A 22082-nucleotide genomic window follows, 5' to 3' on the forward strand; every position below is an offset into this window, starting at 1 on the left:
AAAACACTTTTTGGTAATTGAGACTGAATGAGATGATATATGAACACTGGTAGAAATTCTTGCATTAATGTAACAACAAAAACAATGACACAAGTTGCTGCCACCCATATTGTAATTTGCATGCTCTTAATTCCTTTGCATTTCATGTAGTAAATATCATTAGCTCTGTATCCTATTAACTAGGAATCATGGCCATGGAGAATAAGCCACAATTCATAGCATGACCAATATTCCAATCCAATTAGGGATTCTACCATACAGTCTATAATCTTTTTTTACATAAGTGACAAGCATTTAATCTGATGCTTATCAAAATCCATTTTATTTTACAGATGAGAAAAACTAAAAGCACAAATAACTTGTCCAAAATAATAAACCTACAAGGGTAAACAGGCCTGTATTCAAATACAAGTATATGTAAATTAAAACCCTATAGTTCTTTGGGCAATATTTCATGGACTATTATAAAAAGTATAAAGCTACTATAAAAAAGAATAACGTGTACCTTGAGAAAAATTCCCATGAATAGTAATTTTTTAAAAAGTTTGATTCTTCTAATTGAGGTTATCAGAAAAACCTTCCTGGAAGAAAAAAGGAAGTAAGACTTTTCCAAAGGTAGAATTTTAAATTAAAACATATAAAAACCATTAAGTTAAACCCCAAAGCAATAGAAAAAACACTTCCTGACAAAAACAAAAAAATCAGAGATTAAGAAATACTAAGTGCACATGAAACAATGAGCCTCATCCAACCGAAGGAGCAAGAGAAAAAAGACAAATACAGGAAGTCTGGGGGCCTTCAATGCTCTCAGGGCATGTATTAAATTGGGTTGGAATGCTGAGCTCTCATTAAGCTTTGAGAACTAAGGTGAAATGAATCAGACCAGATTATAGCAAAAAATGAGTCATCTGGAACAGGAAGATGGGAAGTCGGGGAACCCATAATGCAGAGGGGTGGATGTAACCTAACTGGCTCAGCAGGCCAAATGAGCAGCTGGGAGGACACGGCTGACACTTCACTGTGCCATGATCAAAGTCAGAAATATTCTGCACACGGGAAAAAGCACCACAGTAAAGCCATTGCATAAGAGTGGGACCACACAAAGACATTTTGAGGAGTCTGGTTTCAGACGCAGAATCTAAGAAGCGCAACCTGCAGGTGAAAACCTTCAACAGGCAGAGATGCACAGAGGTTGTAGAAGAGGTTGGAATTCACATGCAAGTTAGTATATACACAGACCCCCCCCCCAAAAAAAAAAAAAAAGAAGCAGGAGACAGGGCAGGGAGAAGAAATCTAAAGATTTTATGTTGGGAAACCTCTACATGCTGGCAATGAGAAAAGGAGGGGGAAAAATAGTGATTTGTGGCAATCCAAGATAACATGAGTTTTCAGGAAGTGTTGACCAATTGGTTAAACCCTCAAAAAAAAAAAGAGTAATTCTTCAAACCAATACAGCATACACATCTTTCTAGAAATATTTTCAATGTCGTTGATAGAACTGAGAATTAGATAATAAAATCCAAATTGGAACAGGAAAACAATGTCTTCCTAAAATCTTGCAAGAAACGTGAATATAAGAGGCAGCTGAGGACACATAAAACTGCAGACTTCCCAGTTACACTAGAAAAAGCTCAGATTGAGTGGGTGTGGGTTGGATGACTGCTGAGAAACCAAGAGGAAGAGCTGACAGTAGACAGCCATTGTGTACGACTGAAATGGCCGCCAAGCCATAAGCAGTAAGCAGACAGCTCCGACAGCCTTTGGAAAGTTCAGTGGATTCCTCTGCCACCATTGTGTGGCTTTCCGCACCATCACTAGTGGCTCTGAGTAAGGAAACGAGAGGTGCTGAAAAGCCAACCAGGCACTCCAGAAGGTCAAGAGGCTCAGATATGCCAAGCTAGTGGCAGGTGTCACTCTGCATAGAGCGGCAAGGGTTCCAGAAATAGAATTCCTGAACTGGTATTCTAGCATGACTTCTTTTCCAGGCACATTATCTTAGCTGAATTATTCAGCTCCTACAAGAACCAGGCATAGCTAATAGTGCCAACTTGATCAAAATGGGGAAGAGACCTGGGAAGAAGAAATTCCTGCGTGGCATTATTTGTGGGACAAATGAGGAAATGAAAGCAGTTTAAGTGTAAAGAACCTGCCCACCGCACTCTTCCACACCCCTCTTGGCACTACCAATACAGAAGAGGCAAAGAAAAGGCCTGCTGTGGCACTGGTTTCCCACAACTACGGTACTATAAAAGGAAACTGATTCTGAGTTATGAGAAGGAGTTAAACGCACTCTTAAGGCAAACAAAAATAGTGCATTTTTAAAATGAACTCTTCCTATGTAAAGAGCTCGGAGAAGAGCACGTAAATTCAGACTGGACCTGGAAAAAACACAGGCTCAGCAGTGATTTAGATGGAGGGCACAATGAAGCACACTTTACAGTGGTTCCCACATCTTCTCCAAAAAAGAATAAGGCCCAGCGCGGTAGCCTAGCGCATAAAGTCCTATCCTTACACACACCTGGGTCCCATATGGATGCTGTTTCTAATCCTGGCAGCCCCGCTTCCTACCCAGCTCTATGTTTGTGGCCTGGGAAAGCAGTCCAAGACGGCCCAAAGCTTTGGGACCTGCACCCGCGTGGGAGATGTGGAAGATGCTCCTAGCTACGGACTTCAGATTGGCTCAGCTCTGGCCGTTGCGATTGCTTGGGGAGTGAATCAGACGGAAGCTCTTCCTCTCTGTCTCTCCTCTTCTCTGTGTATCTGACTTTCCAATAAAAATAAAATAATTTTTAAAAAAAGTAAGAAAAGGGCTGCCTGCTGATGTTGAGAGAAGTGTAACCACTGCTCCCCTGCTGCTGTCTCAGGGACAAGCCTGCAAGGTGACGGTGATGGACTGATGCTCTCTAGTTCTGAAGCACAGAATCAGACAGCAGTAAGACTCCTGTGGGGAGGGGAACAGCTACGTGCCCAGAACAACCATTTTCTCAAGCAAAAAGAAAAGTGCAAGAAGCTACACTCATGCTTTTGTAAAACTCTCCTTGCTGCGAACCCAGATTTCACACACAGGGGCTTAGTCAGCTAACAGTGAAGTTTAACAATTTGCTCAGGGAAAAAAAAAAAAAAACATATCAAGCAGAAGTAGCACATAAAGTTCCTGCCATGTCTATTTTCACAGAAAGAGAAGTTGAAGTCTCAGCCATTGTTTTGTCATCAATCACATACCAGGTCACAGATCCAGCTTCAAAAAATTTAAAGTAATTGAAATCATATTTTTTTTTCTCAGACCAAAAAGCAATAAAACTAGAAAGCAACAACAGGAATAATTAGAACACTCAAAAATACTTTAAAAAATCACACAAAGTGCTACTGAATGAACAATGAGTCATTGAAGAGATTAAAGAGAAAATTTAAAACCTCCTAGAAATAAATGAAGATGGAAACACCACATCAAAACCTATGGGACATAGCAAAAACAGTATTAAGAGGGAAGTGCATGGTATGACGTGCTCACACTTAAAAAGAGACAGAAATGCCTCAAATTAAAGATCTAATGATGCACCTGGAAAACTTCAAAAAGAAGAAATAACAAAGATCATAGAAGAAATTCATGAAATTGAATCTATAAAAAAGTTAAAAAGATCAATAAAACAAAAAGTCAGTTTTATGAAAAGATAAGCAAAATGGATAAACCTCTAGTCAGAAAAACAAAAGGAAAAACTCAATAAAATTAGACTAGCAAAAGGAGACATTACAACCAACACCACTGGAATTTAAATGACCATAAGAAACTATGTAAGAACTATAAACTAAGAAATTCAAAAACCTTGAGGAAATGGATAAATTCCTTGATTCATACACCCTACCAAGAATGTATCAAGAAGATATAGACAAACTGAATAGATCTATAGCAAGCAATGCGACTGTAGCAGAAATCAAATCTTCCATCACGGAAAAGGAGTGTTTTACTACTGAATTTCTAAAAAACATTCAAAGAATAACTCCAACACTCTTCAGACTATTCCAAAATATTGAACAGGAATGGAACTCTGCCACACTTTTTCTTTGGGACTAGCATTACTTTGATACCAAAACCAAAGATAAAACATAAGAAAACTACAAATCTCCATGTTATACTGTCATAGTATTAAAGGTCTATGATTACTTTAAAATCTGCTACATTTGGGTGAAATGGTCATTTTTGCTATTCATTTACTGTTCATATCCATTGCCTATATTCCCACTAAATTAAGATTTCTTTGCTTTTTTCTTATTCAACTTCTTGCTTGAAGAAGTATTGAGTTTTTACTACAATATGAATCCAAAATACGTTATCTTAAAAGTTAAAAAGGAGAGAGAGGGAAGCACCTTGGGAGGGGGAAAGAAGGAAGGAGGGTCTGTCACTGTGTCTACAAATCACAAAGTCTCTTAAATACTCATTACAATTAAAAAAAATAAAACACTAAAAAATTAAGGTTAGTTTGATCTGCACAGCTCAAATGTAATAAAAGAGGATAAAAGATTTCAATAAGTTATTCATAATGATCCAAGAACTTAATCAAATGTAAATTGGAACTTGGACCCACCAAATTTATCTATGCAATCTACGGGCTCACATAGCGCCAATGGGAAGAAAGTTCAACGGCATAATGCTTTTTGCCTATTATTTTCTGCAGCTACAGACAATGAAACGGTTGAAGCCCTCTGTGAATTGCTAACATCATTGGTGATCCCGGGCTTTTGTGGTCATCCTCAGACAGGGTGAAGGATTCAACATAATCAATGAAATGTTTTAAGAGAAGATGTTTCAGACCTAGATTTGAATCACTTCTCTGATAATTATGAAGATCAGTCTCCTTCTTAACATGGGCAAGGTACATTTTCATTGTATTTTCCTTCATCTTACCTTGTACAAACCTTCCTCATGCATACAGACACTGTTGCTTCTCAGTGCTAAGAACAAGAGATGGCATGCTGTCCTTTTTTTAAAGATTTCTTTTTTCATTGGAAAGGCAGATCTACAGTGAAGAGGACAGACAGAGAGGAAGATCTTCCATCCGATAACTCACTCCTCAATTGGCCACAATGGCCAGAGCTGAGCCGATCCAAAGCCAGGAGCAGGAGCTTCTTCCAGGTCTCCTACGCGGATACAGGGTCCCAAGGATTTGAGCCATCCTTGACTGCTTTCCCAGGCCACAAGCATGGAGCTCGATGGGATTAGAACTGGCGCTCATATGGGATCCCGGCGCAACCAAGGTAAGAACCCTAGCCACTCGGTTATTGCTCCAGGCCCTAGCCTGATGTCTTCCATCATGAATAATCACTTTACCGCTGAGTGGAGAAGAGACTAATCAGTTTCCATCTATACAATTTGTTGTCTGCTAACTGATAGGTAGATGACCTCAAGTTTTGCTCTATAGTCCATCAGATCTGAAGATATCCGTGAGCTTAATGACTTAATATGGCTTCCTATACAAAGCTTAGGACAAATCTTTGAAGCCAAAAACGTAATTCAAGAAAAGTCAATTCTTTAATTCAGGGAGAAAATCCTTCAGCAAACTAAGATATCTGTAAGGATGTACAAGTGACACAGAAACAGGGAGAGAGATTTTTCTTTCCATTTATTCACTCCCCAAACAGCTGCAACACCTGGGGCTGATGCAGACCAAAGCCAGGTCCTAAAATTCCATCCAGGTCCCCCTCATAGGTTAACAGAGTCCTAAGCACTTGAGCCATCACCTACCACCTTGCCAAGTACATGAGCAGGAAGCTGGGAACAGAGCCAGAACTCTAAGGTGGGAGGCCAGCATCAAAAACGGCAAATACCCCACCACATCACAACAGCAGCTCCTGAAATATTTCTTAGTGAAAAGGGAAAACGCATTATTTTAATCCATCAAGAGACTTGAATGAGTCATTTCCAGTACATCTACCTGACAGTGCTAGCATTTTGAAATGAAAACAAAACCCACTATGTATATTAGTTTTAATGTTAGTTTATATGCTTTATATGGCTATAATTAGAACACACATGCATTCATAAATGACATAATACATATTCTTAAACATAGTTAAATCCCCATCACACGTATTTCTGCCAAAATTTTCACACAAGAAACACTATTAATACGGTCATTAAAAAAGCACTACAAAGATCACACAATTATTGCCCAAAGAACCAAAGAACTTTTATTTAAAGTTTTTATGTCAGAACAGTATTTTTAAATGACATAAGAAAGAAATTCATAACATTGAGAATGAAGTCTGAAAATTTTTCTTGCATAATTTGAAATGACCAGCAGAGGGCAGGACTAAAGAATTGGTACTTCAATCCTGGTCTAGGAATGAAAAGAAATTTACAATAGCAGGCTGAGCTCTATTTTTGACTGCAACATAGCACCTTACTTGCTATATTTGCTGAGCTTAGAAATATGCCAAGATGAAACTGAAATTTAATATACTACTTGACAGAAACTGGGAAAATAAAATCAAAATTAATGTTGCACCAAAACAATATAGTAGAAATGCTGAATTAACAGAACAAATGTAATACTTTTACACTAATATGGTCTTTCTCACTTTATAAGTATACATGAGGTACAATCAGATGCCTCACAAGTCAAATCAGAAATATGTGTTCAATACCTTTGTATTGAACACAGAGCTATTGGCTTATAAAAATTTATTAAAATTTTATTAAAATTTATAAAATTCTAAAACATAAAATTTATATGTTCATAAATTTAAAAAATATACATTTTAACTATTGTAATTTATAATTCACAAATTCAAATTATGAAAAATACTTTGAATTTATATTAAAATAATCAAATTTTATAAAAATTAACCTGTAAAAAATAGCTTTATCCAGATATGCATACATAATAACTGCTTAGTCTAGAATATGTACCCAAAAAGGATTCCTAAATTTTTTGTAAATATTACAGGGCTGTTTGAAAAATGCAAATGACTATCTTAGTCCAAAATTTAACAGCCCATGCATGGCCTTCATGTAGTTCAACACCTTGTATGTCAGAAGTGCATTTCAAAAGAAAAAAATATCAATGTCAAACCCTGTGAACTATCGCTATAGATTCAGCAAATACTGAACAATATAGAGCATACTATTTTGTGTAAAAAAAAAAAAAAATTAGGGTTTTATTCAGTTAAATATCTGAATTGAACACCTCCATTTCCAGCTCAAGAATTTTTTTTTGCAAATAAGAACAATGAAGGAGTTAAACCAAGAACCATCGCCTGAGAACTAAAGTGGTATTAATTCCACTTGAGACGCTGTTCATCACCTGCAGAGCGCAGCCCCCTGTCAGCAGCACAGCTTCCCAATTACACAGGACAAGTTAGCCAAAGGCCCTAACGAGCATCCGGGGCTTTCCGTCCTTCAGCTCTCGTAGTGCGTCTCTCATTCGCTTGGCTGAAACCCTCGATAATTCAAAGGTAGAACAGCCTTTGAGTTACAGAAAGAACACACACTCAGAGCAGTCTCCAAACCCAGTGACTATCATTCAGAGAACTCCTCTTCTAGAGCAAGGCTTCCCACACCTGGCTGGTTGGGACACATTCTCAGGGCCCACCCTCAGATCAGTCAGTCAGATGTTTCCAGAAGTGAGACCAAGAACTTGAGGAAGCTGCCTAAGGAACAAAGCAGAGTGGAAGAGAACAGCAAAGGAAGAGGCTGCGCACCCAGCCTGGAGTGAACCAGAGCCCCTGCAGACGTCACATCAGAGCCGTGGCAGGGTCCAGAGCTGAGACCTTCTCTAGGAAACACAAGATTTGACTGCTGTTTCAAGGTAAAGCGATCTGGGGACGGAGAAGCAGAACCCTTTGAAGCCTACTGCAAGACACTGCCGGAATCCAGGCACAAGCAGCTTGGACTAGAGGGACGGCAGACCAGAACAGGGGCCCGGAGATGGCAGTGAAAGTATCGCATGTGGCATCAGCCTTCTCAGGTGGAAACTCTGCCGTTTGCAAAACTGTGTGAACTTTGGGCAAACAACTCACCTTCCTATCAATTTCCACAGACAACACCAATTGAGTGAGTTAAAACAAGTAAAAACAAGTAAAGTGGTGATGTTAAACATGCAGCAAAGTGCCTGGCCCTCAAGTAAAACCTGAAGACCAAGGCATAGGACAAAAGAAATAAAAACCCCAGTAATCCTTTGATTCGCTTTCCTCATTCTTGGTACCAAAAGTGGATAGGGAAGAGCAATGGAAGGAATACATCCACATGGATGTAGGATCTAATCTCCCCCCTCCTTCCCCATCATCTTCTATCTTGCCTTCAGGTAAACATGTTCTACATTTAAGCGTGAAATCCATCTTCTGTCAAGATACTATTTTAAAAGATACAGCCAATAGCATTTACGGAGTGAAGTGGTGGCATAGTAGTGCACAGAGCAAGTTCTTGAACATCAAGTGCAAACAGCCTACACCGAGTGAACTGGTTTTTTTTCTAAGTGGCAGTCTAGGAAGGTCAAGTCTAACTTTCCCGAAGCACACCTGTGAGGCGGAATGCTGGCCTGCTAGGCACCAAGACATGCCAGCTCCATGGTGCTCTGCCACTTCGAGCAAAGGGTCTCAGAAACCATTTCCATTTCAGGTTTGGTTTTGAATACCCGGTTTTCTAAAGCCGAACGCCTCGGAAACCTTCCCTACACCTCTCGCTGCCGAGAAACCTCCGCGAGCAGGCCAAGCTCCACATGCCTTGAGGACACATCCCCCAGTCCTGGGGTAGATGTATCCAGATCACGCAAGTTTTCGTGACTGCAATGAAACACCTAAAACTACACACAGAAGAAGGAGTTTGTTTTGGCTTACGGTTTCAGAAGGTCACAAGGTAAAGCAATCCTATGGGTCCAGCCTCCTCGTGAGGGTGAAAGGTAGCAATTATGGAGGACAGGTAGAGGAAGGCTCACCCGCGAGTTGGGAAGCAGACAACCAGAGCAGACGCAGCTTTTGTAAGGAAGCCTGCGTTGGCAATTACCATGCAAATGCACCCCACCTGCTTGACCTAAGGAATGGTTAGCCTCTCCTCCCAGCCATTATAATTGGGTCAAGTTTCAACCCTCTTAGTGCCAAAACCTTATAATGTATGGGAATAAATGGGAATACATATTTGCATGAGTTCAGGAACCCCACCTGCTTGGCCTAAGAAACGCTTAGCCTCTCCTGCTAGCCATTGATCACTTGTTTTGTTCAGATATCCAGGCTAATAATACTAAGCTCTACTCCCATGGTCTGAGACTCCGTGTCCGAGATCCCCACTGCTGTCTTAAATGTATCTAATATATTCTTTAAATATCTCTTCAAATGTCCAGAATTCTTCAAAATACATTCACCTGACCCAAAATCACATACGTTTGTTAAAGAAATAATGATTACTCAACTATGTTTGATGAATACAAAGGAACCGTAAGTAATCACTGACATTAGCAAAGTTAAAACCTATTTTAAATGGAAGAAATGTTTCTTTCTAAAAAAATGTATTTATTTTTATTGGAAAGTCAGGTATACAGAGGAGGAGACAGAGGAAGATCTTCCATCCTCTGGTTCACTCCCCAAGTGGCCACAACAGCCAGAGCTGAGCAGATTTGAAGTCAAGAGCCAGGAGCTTCTTCTGGGTTTCTTATGCGGGGTTGTGGGGTGCAGGGTCCCAAGGCTTTGGGCTGTCCTCGACTGCTTTCCCAGACCACAAGCAGGGAGCTGGATGGGAAGCTCCCTGGATGGGACATGAGCTGGTGGCCCTATATGATCCCGGAGAATGCAAGGTGAGGACTTAGCCTCTAGGCTACCATGCTGGGCCCGGAATGTTTCTTTGTGCAAAACAGGCAGTGTGGAATCTACATGTTGACATCCTGGGGAAAGCCGTGGCCTGACACGGGCATCCTACATGGACAGTGTCATTTCCTGTTGGCTCTACTTCCAAATAGCTCCCGCCAAATTGGCCCAGGGTCTGGGCTCCTGCCATCCACTTGGGGGATCCAGATGAAGCTTCTGGTTCTGAATCTTGCCCTGTTCAACCCTGCTGGTGTGATCATTTGGGGAATGACCCAGCAGATGGAAGATACAACTCTTCCTGTCTCTCCCTCTGTGATTCATTCAAATGCATAAATGAATCTTTTTTTTTTTTAAGAACAGGAAGCAATGTGGCATGGGGAAAAAGAAAACTGAGCTGAGTGTCAGGAAACTAAGAGTCTAGTTCTGGGGATTGGTGCCACAGCACATGTTAGCAACTTCCTGCAGCACTGCAGCCTCTATGCAGTAGGAGTCTGGGCTGTTCCTCTTCCAACCTAACTCTCTCCTGGGGACTGAGTAAGGCGGCAGAGAACAGCCCAAGTGTTTGGGCCAGCCACCCATCTATGAGACCCAGAAGAAGCTCCTGGCCTCAGCCTGGATGCTGGTCCCCGGAAGCTGCAGCCATTTGGGGAGTGTACCAAGGGATGGAAGATCCCTGTCTCCCCTCATCTTTCCCTTTCTGTAAGTCAGCCTTTCAAAGAAACACATCTTAAAGAAAAGCTTCTTGTTCTGCCGAAGCAATGTTGACCACATCGAAGTCTCTCCACCTTTCTGTTTGAGTACCCAGCTTTGTTCGTTTAAGAGAATTAAGCTAAATTGAAAGATTTTACAAGCTTACCTAATTGTCACATATTATTCTGTCACAAAGTTAGAAACTCCAAGAAACACACTGTATAGACATACAGCATGAAGACAGTTAAGGCAGGAGAATTCTTCCCCAGCCTGGAACCACACTGATGGTGTGAAGCAGGGAATTTCACAAACCAGCAACTTCTGCTAAATAAGAGACAGGAAAGCACTTCAGCTGGAAGTTGCTGTGCATCAGCTGTTCTACATATAACATTCTGTTAAAAAAAAATCACAAAATGAAAGTACAAGGCTCAAAAAGAACGTCCCTTCCAGGAAAACAACAGGCCCTGGCAGTCACTTCACAGAACATGCACTCGATGTGAAAAGTAGTTTATTTGTCAGCACAACATAGGTGTGTGTGAATGCAACATAGCTGGAAGTGAGATTGTGGAGTTGAGAACAGGAAAGGACTATCATTTTCCTGGACTTCAGTTGCTCTTGTAAATTAGTGAGAAGTGTCCAGCCGAAGCCTTTCCCAAAGCTTCCATGTGTTAACATGGACAAGGTGTTTAGGACAGAACCTGGTGCATAGTAAAGTTAGGTGGTTTTAAACGGTGACAATTATTTAAAAACAAAAAGGCACAGTGCCAGGAATTGATAAGACCCTGCAAACTAGCCACGCACTGGAATAGGAACCACACTTATGTCTACAAAACACGACACAGCAAGAGAGAGGGGAGTGGGCCCAGGCCTGTGGTGCGCCCTCCCTGGTTCCTGCAGTACTGCTCTAGGAAGCAGGGCTTCAGCAGCCTCAGCTGCAGGCAGAGCTCAGCCCAGGGAGGGTTTCCCACCACGCAGCTGCAGATGGGAACAGTTCTACCTGTTGTGGGCTCAACACAACCCCCTGCTGACCGGAGTATCCTCAACTACAAATCCCTTCGGACCCCAGCAATTTGCTGCCTTTCTATAGTCAAATAAATATTTTTAAAATGGCCATACCATTTCTCATTTACTGGTGAATATTTATTCAAGAGACCTAAATTTGAAGCCTGTAGCAAAGCTACCCTTGACATAAACTTTTGTCAATCTTACATATCTGCCTGTCTGAACTTTCGTGAACTCCTGTATCACGAGGGTAATTGTTTTCTATACACTGGCAGCTGCACACAGTAAAATACCTAATATTTTTTTTAAGGTGTGAGGAAGTAAATGTAAGAACAACAAAAATAGAACTATCACTCCAAGTCACACTTGGTCAAGGTTTCTACTCCAATTTCCTCAAAAAATGACGAAGATAAAAATACAACCACCTATCTTCTATCTGTAGTCACTACAAATCTATCTTCTTTTTCTTTGTAAATTCATGTAATTCATTCCATGCATGAAATGTCCTTCCATATTCATCAATTTGTCACCGTCAATTAAACGGCCCCTTCTAAAACCGAGTCCAAAATAAAGTCTACCCTTCATGCTAATTCTGCATGACACCACTGCCCTGGGTACAAAGCCAACCTATATCATCATCTCACCATTACTCTGTCTCAGCCAGTGGTGTATGCAATCGACAACTCTATCAGAGAAATCCTGTTGGTGTGTTAATAATATCTGTAGGCACCCTGTGTGAATCACCTCATCCTCCAGGCCCTGAGAATCTTATTCCCCTCAGGTTTCTAATTCATCCCCTCTGGTCTTGTCTTCTGACTGCAGCTCACATATCCAGCCAGGTGCCTACCATCCTCACTAGCCTTCAGATGCATCTGAGTGAGCAAAATGTCTACCTGAAAGTCCGTGTTTTGCCTCTGCTGAAACCCATCAGTAGGACATAGGAAATAAGCAACCATTACCGTCTTCTACAGCTGACGCTGCTCTATTCCGCTTTTACTCCTGTTTTTGTGATTTCCAAAAATTCACTTTGCAGTGTTTAAACGTCCATCCCCACATATCCCTCTGCATCTTCCTTAGATGGTGACAAGTCCTGACAGAGGACAGAAAAGTCGGGCAACATCCTCTCACCAGTCATTAATCTCAAAAGGTCATTTGTGCCAGTCCTCTCCTTTCTGCCTGTTTACACACCCGAGTGTTCCTAGTCTTGAGCCAGGCCAATGTCCCATCTGTTTATCACATTTTACTCTCCTGGAGTTTCAGGACCCCATGCCAACAATTACTCTGTCCTCAGTCATTAACATTTCCTTCTACTGTTCCTCCCTTCCCTCCTGCTGGCACCTAAATAAATTGTGAATATTTTCATGCTTCATAAAAAAGGAAGAAAAGAAGTTCACCTTCTCCATTCATATACCACCCTGGTTTTTTTCCCTTTCTTCCGACGTCAAGAACTACGTCTCTCTGTGTCACCTCCACCTCCATCTCATGAACAGATTCGCCCTTCTTCTTGATAATGCCTGCTGACATCTGTACGCTGTCCTCAGCCCTACACTCAAGTTCTTCTCTACAAGGTTAGTAACAGCAGTTTTCACTAAAGTTAATGACAGCTTTTCAATCTCAATCATACTTGGTTTTTTGGTGATAAACATCATTACTTGATATTCATTTTTTAATTGCTTTTCCCAATTCCTATTTGTTCCTTGCAAATATTCCCCCTTGACGATAGCATCAATGCTTATCTATGAAAGGGTGTCAGGTTCTGTGTGCCCTGTTCTACGAGCACAGCTTCATGTGTACTCTGAGGATTCCTCAGTCTCTCCCTGACTCCATCTCCTGATCTTCAGTTTAAAATAATCAGCTGGGGCCCGGCGCGGTGGCGCAAGTGGTTAAGGTCCTCACCTTGCATGCCCAGGATCCCATATAGGCACCGGTTCTAATCCCGGCAACCCTGCTTCCCTTCCAGCTCCCTGCCTGTGGCCCAGGAAAGCAGTCGAGGACTGCCCAAAGCTTTGGGACCCTGCACCCACGTGGGAGACCCGGAAGAGGCTCCTGGCTTCAGATCGGCATAGCATTGACATTTGCGCTCACTTGGGCAGTGAATCATCGGACGGAAGATCTTCCTCTCTGTCTCTTCTCTCTGTATATCCGCCTTTCCAATAAAAATAAAATCAATCTTAAAAAAAATCAATTGCATTTTTGTGTATATTTAAATAGACAACTTCTAGTTTAGTAAGCCCCAGTTTGACCTAACTGTCCTTAGCTGACCCTCCTCCTGTATTTTGTATACAATAAATAGTATCACTCTTTGTTGCCCAAGTAAAACTCTGGGCATGTCGGCTTTCTTCATAATATTTGTACAACCCATCAAAATCCCAAGTTTCTCTTTGGTTCCCTTTGAAATAGTTCTTCTGAAACTATGTTCTACAGGCCAGCATTACCAGCACCACCAGAGACCTAGTTAAAAAGCAAGTACTCCAGTCTCACCCAGACCCGCTGAGTCAAAACCTCTAAGATTGGAACCTACTCATTTGTGTATTAACAAGCCTTCCAAACAATTCTAACTCCCATTAGAATTTGAAATTAGCATTTTTAATGATACTAATAAAATTGATAGAACCTGCCCCTTTACACCCCAAATTACTTTCAAAGCAAGTAAGAGTGTTTTTAGCTATTGCAGTAATGCACATATGTAAAGGAATTTAACACATGTAATTTGAAAAAAGGAAAAACTAGATTTCTTGTGTGAGTGAAACCCACTGGATTTTCTGAAGTCTTCTAGAAGAAAAATATATAATGCAACCACATTAAAAACTCTACTACCACCTAAATCTACTTCTAGATTATTGCAACAGTGTCCTAAGCATTTAAACTTTCAATCCACACCCACAGCACATCTCTTATCCAGAAGCCTTCCTAAATGGCATTGAGACCACCAAAGATCTTAAAATACCTCTTGTACCAATATCAATTCCTGCCTCCAGCTCTGAATCAAAGATCCAGCAACAACCAGCTGTTCCATATAGCTATATTATTATTATTATTAGATGTCAATTAAAAGAACGTGTAAGTATGGTCCCCTTTAAAATTGTAGAAGGAACTTTAAGTAACCTGGAATTAACCTAACTAAAGATGTGGAACACAGACCTCTACAATGAAACTACAGAACACTGAAAAAAAAGAAATACAAGACATTAAAAGATGGAGATGATCCATTTGTGGTTCACAAGCATGATGATCAGGTTGATACATGTGGTTGTGTGACATGTGCCCCCCTCCAAACCTTGTTACAACATTGGCACATTACCCTTCTGATGTGGAAAAAAGATGAAGAAACCATGTTCTTGGATTGGCAGGATCAACATATTCAAAATTTCCATATTACCAAAAGCAACATACAGCTTATATTATATATGTTATATATAATATGTATTAAACAGATTATATAATGTGATCCTAATCAAAATCCCAACATTCTTCTCAGAAATAGAAAAGATGATATAAAACTTCATCTGGAAACATAAGGAACCACGAACAGCCAAAGTTATCCTGAAGAATAAAAATAAGGCTAGAAAATTATAATTCCAGACCTCAAGACATACTACAGAGCAGTTGTCATCAAAACAATCTGGCACTGGTACAGAGAAGATCAATGGGACAGAATTGGCACAGCAGAAGTGAGCCCACACATGTACAGCCAACTGATTTTTTATAAGAAATTTGAAAATAATCCAGGGGAAAAGTCTGTTCTCCAACAAACAGTGTTGGGACATTTAGATATCAGTCTGCAAAAATAAGAAGCAAGACCCCCACCTGTCACCTTATAGAAAAATCAGCTCTCAATGGATCAAGGACATAAATCTGCTCCCACAAACCATCAAACTATTAGAGAAAAACATGGAAAACACATGGAACAGTGGAAATGCTGTCAACCTGACAGCTTTCCATAAGGTGGTTAAGAATAGATCCTACAGTCTTAGACTATGGATTCCAGTCCTATTTATTCTACTTGCTTCAGAGTTTAGAACATTGATAAAAGGTCACATCAAAATTTCATATTCAATAACAATCTTTATATCTAGAATTGTCTCAATTAAATTAGATTAATTTGTCAAGCATTTATAGTAAACAGCAGATGCTAAGTAACTAAAAGAAGATTACTATTTCTAATTATTGTCACTCAATTTATCACAGAACACGGCACAGTCACTTAATAAATATGTCTTGAGAAAAGAACAGGAGAATCTACTAAGTGAATTGCTTTGAATGATCACGAGTTGCCAACATTTCATAGTTTTGAAGGAGAGATGGAGGATGGAATGGAATATGAATTTACTCAGAATTAATTGGCTTGGGAATTGAGTCTCTATTGAATCTCTGCCTCTGGGCTTGCTGCCATCCTCCTCTCAATCTGTTTACTACTCGTGTTTTTATTGCTGTAATCACCACATTCTTGTCCTAGTCCTGGCTCCCTCAGATCATTCTGGATGGAGTGCAATGGGACTGGAGGAGGAAATGCTGTGGGCACTTGGTGAAGGTGTGCAGTCATGACCGTTCCAGAGGGACCACACATCTTCCCTGGTGCTCTCTGTAGACATTTTACAGTCAGAGAGTGGCATGTGACTCAGAGATAACTCTGCATAAGTGCATGAGTACATGCATACCTATACATACAGCATTAATGAGTGAAAGGTGCTACTTTCAAATACATTCCACCAAACAATAGGGTTTTCTCCATTGCATTCCAAATTCCTGACAGAGAGGAGTCAAAAGGGGCTAGAAAACAGTTGGCTACACAAGTTTGTTCTTCTTTTTCAGTAAGCTCTGAAATATGTGATAACTTCATTTTTGTTGGTCAGATAATTCTCACAGGACAACAATCCATAAATATAAACAAAAAGTACTATTCCTGGTTTTCTCCAAGGAAGATTTATCCATATTTTGATTCCAAAATACATTTACTTCTTAAAGAATGTAAGTGGATAAATATCAAGAGATTCCAACATTATTTCTTTCTTTGAATGTTATACACTTCTATAATTTTTAAAGATTTACTTGAAAAATATTTATCCTGAACTCATGACTTTTCTGCCTAAAAATTGCAACTGTGGTATTAAACTGTGATCCTAAGACTGATCAATCTGCTGTAAAGTAGAAAGGTTTTGGTGTATTTTTAAAGGTGTTGTTTCTGTAAATGCTATCACTTTTAAATGGTCTCTGTGTCCTTTCCTTTTATCCCTAAAATTTATATAACTTTTTTCCAGAACAATTTACACTAAGTGGATGCATGCCCATGTCCTGCAATAATCAGTGCACATATTTTACTCATGTGTTTAAGAGAGTTATTTTTAAATGTATTTTGACATCATTATACGTAAGCATATCTGGGAAGTACTTGTTTTTCTGATTTGGTGCGTGATTTAGTAAATTTGTAAAGTGTGTTTCTTTTTCTCTCTTCTATTTCAGAAAGCAAAATAAGTAGATTTTCCCTCCCATTAAGCTCAATTTAGGCACATTACTATAAAGGGAGTAATGTTAATTCTTGCTATTCCTCTCAGCACAAGGTTTTCTGAGTTTACAGGATTTGAGAGAGATACCTGACAATAAAGTTAACTGAAGTTTCTAAACCTTTGGAAGCATATTCATGGCAATCACACTTTCTAAGGCACTGGCATATTTTTTCTCATTATTTGTTTTTCCTCATTTAAGGGGATGGTGTTTCAGATATCCATTTTGGCTTTCACAACAAACACCCATTTGGCAAAAGTGAGTCAGAATTCATTTTGAATTTGTACGACAGACTTATTAAAATGGATGACTCAGCCCAATTCTTCTGTCAAGATTTTCCTATCCTTCTCCTGCATTTGCACTGACGCACTTGAACTGACTGCTAATGAGTTCTGTCACTGTGATCCCCATTTCCTATGGCTTTCCATTCCTCATCCCTCAAGTCAGGAGAAGCTGAGATTTGGGAGTGCCTGACGAAGTGAAGGGACCTCATACCGAGGGAACACCCCCCTAAGCAGGACCTCACGAGGACTTATTATTCTGCTCAATATTAATAAACAGTGTAAATCCAAAAGATTCATTGCCTATTAAAAGTTTACTTATGTTTACAAGTTTACTACATGAAATGCAGGGAAACAGAACAGCGACAAAATGACAGACAAAATGGATTTTCCATCCACTGGCTCATTCCCCACGTGCCTGCAATAGCTAGGAAGGAGCATATCAAAAACAGGAACCGGAAACTCCGCCCAGGTCTCCCACACAGAGAGCAAGAGCCCAGGCCTTTGAACCATCATCTGCTGCCTCCCAGGCTGCAATTTCCAAAAAGCTGCATCAGATTCAAAGGGGCCAGGAGTTTAACAAACACTCCAATATAGCATGCAGGTGACCCAAGTGGTGACTTAACCTAACACACCACAATAGCTACTCCTTAAGCATTGCTTATTGCCATCTGGATCAGCAGTTTGCCTAAACACCTGCTCCCAGAGGGTTATTTTACAAACACCAAATATTTATCTCTCTCTCTCACACAAAATCATATATACTGTGTGTGTTTACATACTGTTCTTCCATTCCACTCATCAGTTTCCTAATGTAAGCTCCAGAAATACTTTAATAAGCTATGCTCATGTATACCTACATGCCTTTCAATGCGCTTCCTAGACATCTCTTTTTATCCCCACAACCTGCAGCAAACAGTGTATCCTGAGCTACTAAAGAGACCCAGTCAGTTCTTCCCCTTTTCTTCCACTGCACATCTCCACTGGGACCCACATATGATTATAATCCATAGCGACATTTCACATACATTCAACACTCTGTTATGCAAGCTGCATTGCTTGCATGCAGGCTTTGCTCATACTCAGAAACTGCTGTTACTCTTCATTTTCCAAAAGACACAGTATACTTTGTGAATTTAAACCATCTACCTAGGTTGACATATTAAGTGGAATATCCCCAAAAGTATGACAATGGAGCCCACTTCAACCACAAAAATCAACATATTCTTTCCTTAAGGTGGATGATAGGTCTTAGAGAACAAAGAGTTTCTTATAGTCCATATCTGTTGTGTGTCCTTAGCCAAAGAGGTAGACCAGGAAGAGAGGAGATTAAAACAAACACTGAACATTTAATTAAACACCAAGGGTATCATCTAAATAGGAGGGAATCAGCAGTTTCCTTCAGTGTTAAGGAATCCCATTAAGTAGTTGAACACTGAGATAATAAAAATATGATGATGGGGGAAACACATGTTTATTCTTCCCCCCAAAATATTAAGAACCAATCAAACCTATGGTGTGCTAGGGTGGAGCTCCCTGAAGAATGGAATAAAAGCATATATAAACTGAACTAAATAGGCTGTACTTTAGAGAGAATAACATTTTTCTATTAAAAACATAGTCCATTTGAATTTTATCTAAGGAACATGTTTGTTTATGTAACCTGGGGGCTGTGATATTAAGATACCAGGGCATTTGGAAGGAAATGAAATCAGCATACCACCTGCCTCTCTACTGCAATAATTACACAGTTTCCTTTGCTTTTCAACTTTCAGAATAAATTTACAGATTAACTCTCAGAATAAACCCATCCTCAAAGTATATCCTAAAGATAAAAGTATCTGTAGAGGGGGTTGTTTCATGGTTCAACAGACTAATCTACCTGCAAGTGCTGGGATCCCATATGAGCACAGGTTCATGTCACAGCTGCACCAGTTCCAATCCAGCTCCCTGCTTATGGCTTGGGAAAGCAGTGGAGGATGGATCATTTGACCTCAGGACCCTGCACCCACATGTGAGACTCTGCCTTTCTAATAAAAATAAAGAAATCTTTAAAAAAGTAAATTTATCTGTGTAAGAGGTAGATAGGGTTCACATTGTGTGGAGACAAGTAGACGACTAAAGGCCTCATTTTACAAGACTGGGAGGATGGCAAAGTTGATGAAGTTTGAAGTTGATGGCCCAGCAGTCAAAACTTTTAAGCATGAATTTAAAGTTCAAAGAAGAATTACTAAAGCAGAACTAGAAACATCCATATTAGTTACACCGGAAAGAAGGTGAAGAAAGGATTCTGAGTTAAATCCTCACTGGTGACAGCCAGAAGGAATAACAATGTTGATAAAAACATCAGAGCATGTCAAGTGCTCCAAGAGCTAAACAAAACAGGGGGTGCCACTGGGTAGCTGCCCTGTAAGCAGGACGACCAGGGGAGGAGCAGGGCCTGCTGCCTGCCAGGCTTGCCTGCTCTTCAACTAAGCACATATAGAACTTGAGAGCTTTTTATTGCCCAAACTTAAAAAAAATTAAGGGAAGCTGAGAAATGCGAGATAAGTAAAGCTAAGAAACGGGGTTTTTCTGTTTTGATTTACATTTATCACCCTCAGTAAGAATGAATGCAATGTGATCCACCTGGCTGATAGAAAAGATGTCAACTAATGGGAGCAGAATGAAGACACTAGCACATACCTACCAGTATTAGCAAATCAGACAAAATCAAAGGAAAGTCCAGCCTGCAAAAACGTGCATCTAGAAATGTTCCCTCTACGTATGCATTTAGGATCACTCAATGATACGTAAAAATATCCTCTAAAAGACCAACTCATAAAGGATTAGTTAGTGATCACCACAGCTAAATGTGTAGACCAAGTAAACTGGCCTGAGATTCTGGCCTATAAATAGACAGTGTGATATCTGACATAAACAGATCATAGAAGACTTGCTCTCTGTTCATTAACAGATATATGAGTGTGGCTGATTGAAAAACAGCTCAGATGAGCTGACCCAGAAAAGGAAATCTCACTATTAACAAAGGCACTCAGAGGACAAGCAGTCTTAAAGGGACCATATGCTGGACCTGTTCTTACAAAATGACTTCCATCCATGCCTAGCAGGCAGGGACCCTAGGCTAAGAGTCAGCAATAGGCTCAGGATAGATAGCCCTCATCCACTGTGCTGAGTGGCCTGAAAGTTCAAAAATGCAAAGAAAGTCATATTGACAAGTGTTTCATTATTTCTAACGATTGGAAAATGATAAAGAACAATTTCCTCCTTGTTCATAAGAAGGATAATCATGATGGGGGCAAACAGAAATCGAACATCTTTCCTCAAGTCACACACACACACACACACACAACTTACAATGCACAACCTATAACCTACAACCAAGCCTAACATTTCTCTAAACAGCACTGCTAGCATTGCAAAAGCTCTAGATTAGAATTCCGTTTGAAATACAACACACACACACACACACACACACACACACACACACACTCAAAGGAAACTGTGAAGACAGAGACTTTTTAAAAGTTGTATTTGTGGTTCCCCATAATAGAAGTAAAAACAGGCAAATAGACAAAATTATTAAGCTCTTTAAAACGTGCAATCTTGGATCTTGCACAGTAGCCTAGTGGGTAAAGTCATTGCCTCGCATGTGCCAGGATCGCATATGATTGCTGGTTCGTGTTCCAGCTGCCCCACTTCCATCCAGCTCCCTGCTTGTGGTCTGGGAAAGCAGTAGAACATCAATGGCCCAAAGCCTTGGAACCCTGCACCCACACAGGAGACCCAGAAAAGCTCCTGGGTTAGAATCAGCTCAGCTCTGGCTGTTGAGGCCACTTGGGGAGTGAAACAGTAGATGGGAGATCTTTCTCTCTATCTCCTCTCTGTAAATCTGATTTTCTAATAAAAATAAATAAATCTTTAAAATTAATAAATAAAATTTGTACTTTAATTTATTTGTATTAGGAGAGCCAGTATTACTCCTTTTCATATTTACAATAATTTGAGGTTTCAGAGCCCTAATTTGGATCAGCTAACAGAATCCACACCGTTCCACTCAGTAAAAGGCAGAGCTAATATATTTTAGTCTTGCTACATGTGTGCATGTGTGTTTCAAATAAATAGCATTTTATCTGATAAAGGTTTACATAAAGTAGACCACTAGTTAGGCCTTATAATATTTTCTCCCTAAAATGGACCTATGTTTTCAATCTCAATAAATGCCATTAACATTTACCCAGCTATTTTAAGCCAATCACCAAGAAACCATCCTGATTTCCTGATTGTTTCATCTATGCCTCACCCACCAAAAGTCCCGGCACCTCTACGTCCAGAATCTTTTCCAATTCACTGAAAGCTCACCTTCTTCCCCAAATTCCACCCTATGCTTTTGTCACCATCTCTCACATTTTTTAAAAGATGTATTTAATTTTATTTGAAAAGCAGATTCACAGAGAGCAGGAGAGACAAAGAGGTATCTTTGATCTGCTGATTCACTCTACAAATGGCTGCAAAAGCCAGAGCTAGGCTGATCCAAGGACAGGAACCTGAAGCTTCTTCCGGGTTTCCATGTGGGTGCAGGGCCCCAAGGACTTGGGCCATCTCTCATTGCATTCGCAGGCACATCTGAAAGGAACTGGATCATAAGTGGAACAGCAAGGACTAGAACTAGCGCCCACGTGGGATGCCAACACTGTGATTGGAGGCTTACCCTACATGACACCAACTCCTAACTCATCCACTACTTCAACGGCCTTCCTGATTGTTGGTGCTTCAACCTGTGCTCTCTATTATCCAAATGCCAAAGGCCAGATG

At 40.2% G+C, this 22082-nt stretch overlaps 1 protein-coding gene and 1 non-coding gene across 4 annotated transcripts in view; one reads left to right on the forward strand and one right to left on the reverse strand.

The window, feature by feature from the left end:
• The window catches only part of FMN2 (formin 2), a 285407-nt gene that overhangs the window by 226041 nt on the left and 37284 nt on the right, over positions 1–22082 (reverse strand). The gene's annotated exons all lie outside the window — the stretch shown is intronic.
• On the forward strand, positions 14689–14795 carry LOC121148239. The gene has a single exon (XR_005882526.1). It is a non-coding gene; the product is annotated as a small nucleolar RNA U13 (small nucleolar RNA).

This window comes from Ochotona curzoniae, unplaced genomic scaffold (assembly GCF_017591425.1).
Source record: "Ochotona curzoniae isolate NIBS_2020 unplaced genomic scaffold, NIBS_Ocur_1.0 scaffold_4683, whole genome shotgun sequence".
Taxonomy (NCBI): Eukaryota; Metazoa; Chordata; class Mammalia; order Lagomorpha; family Ochotonidae; genus Ochotona; species Ochotona curzoniae.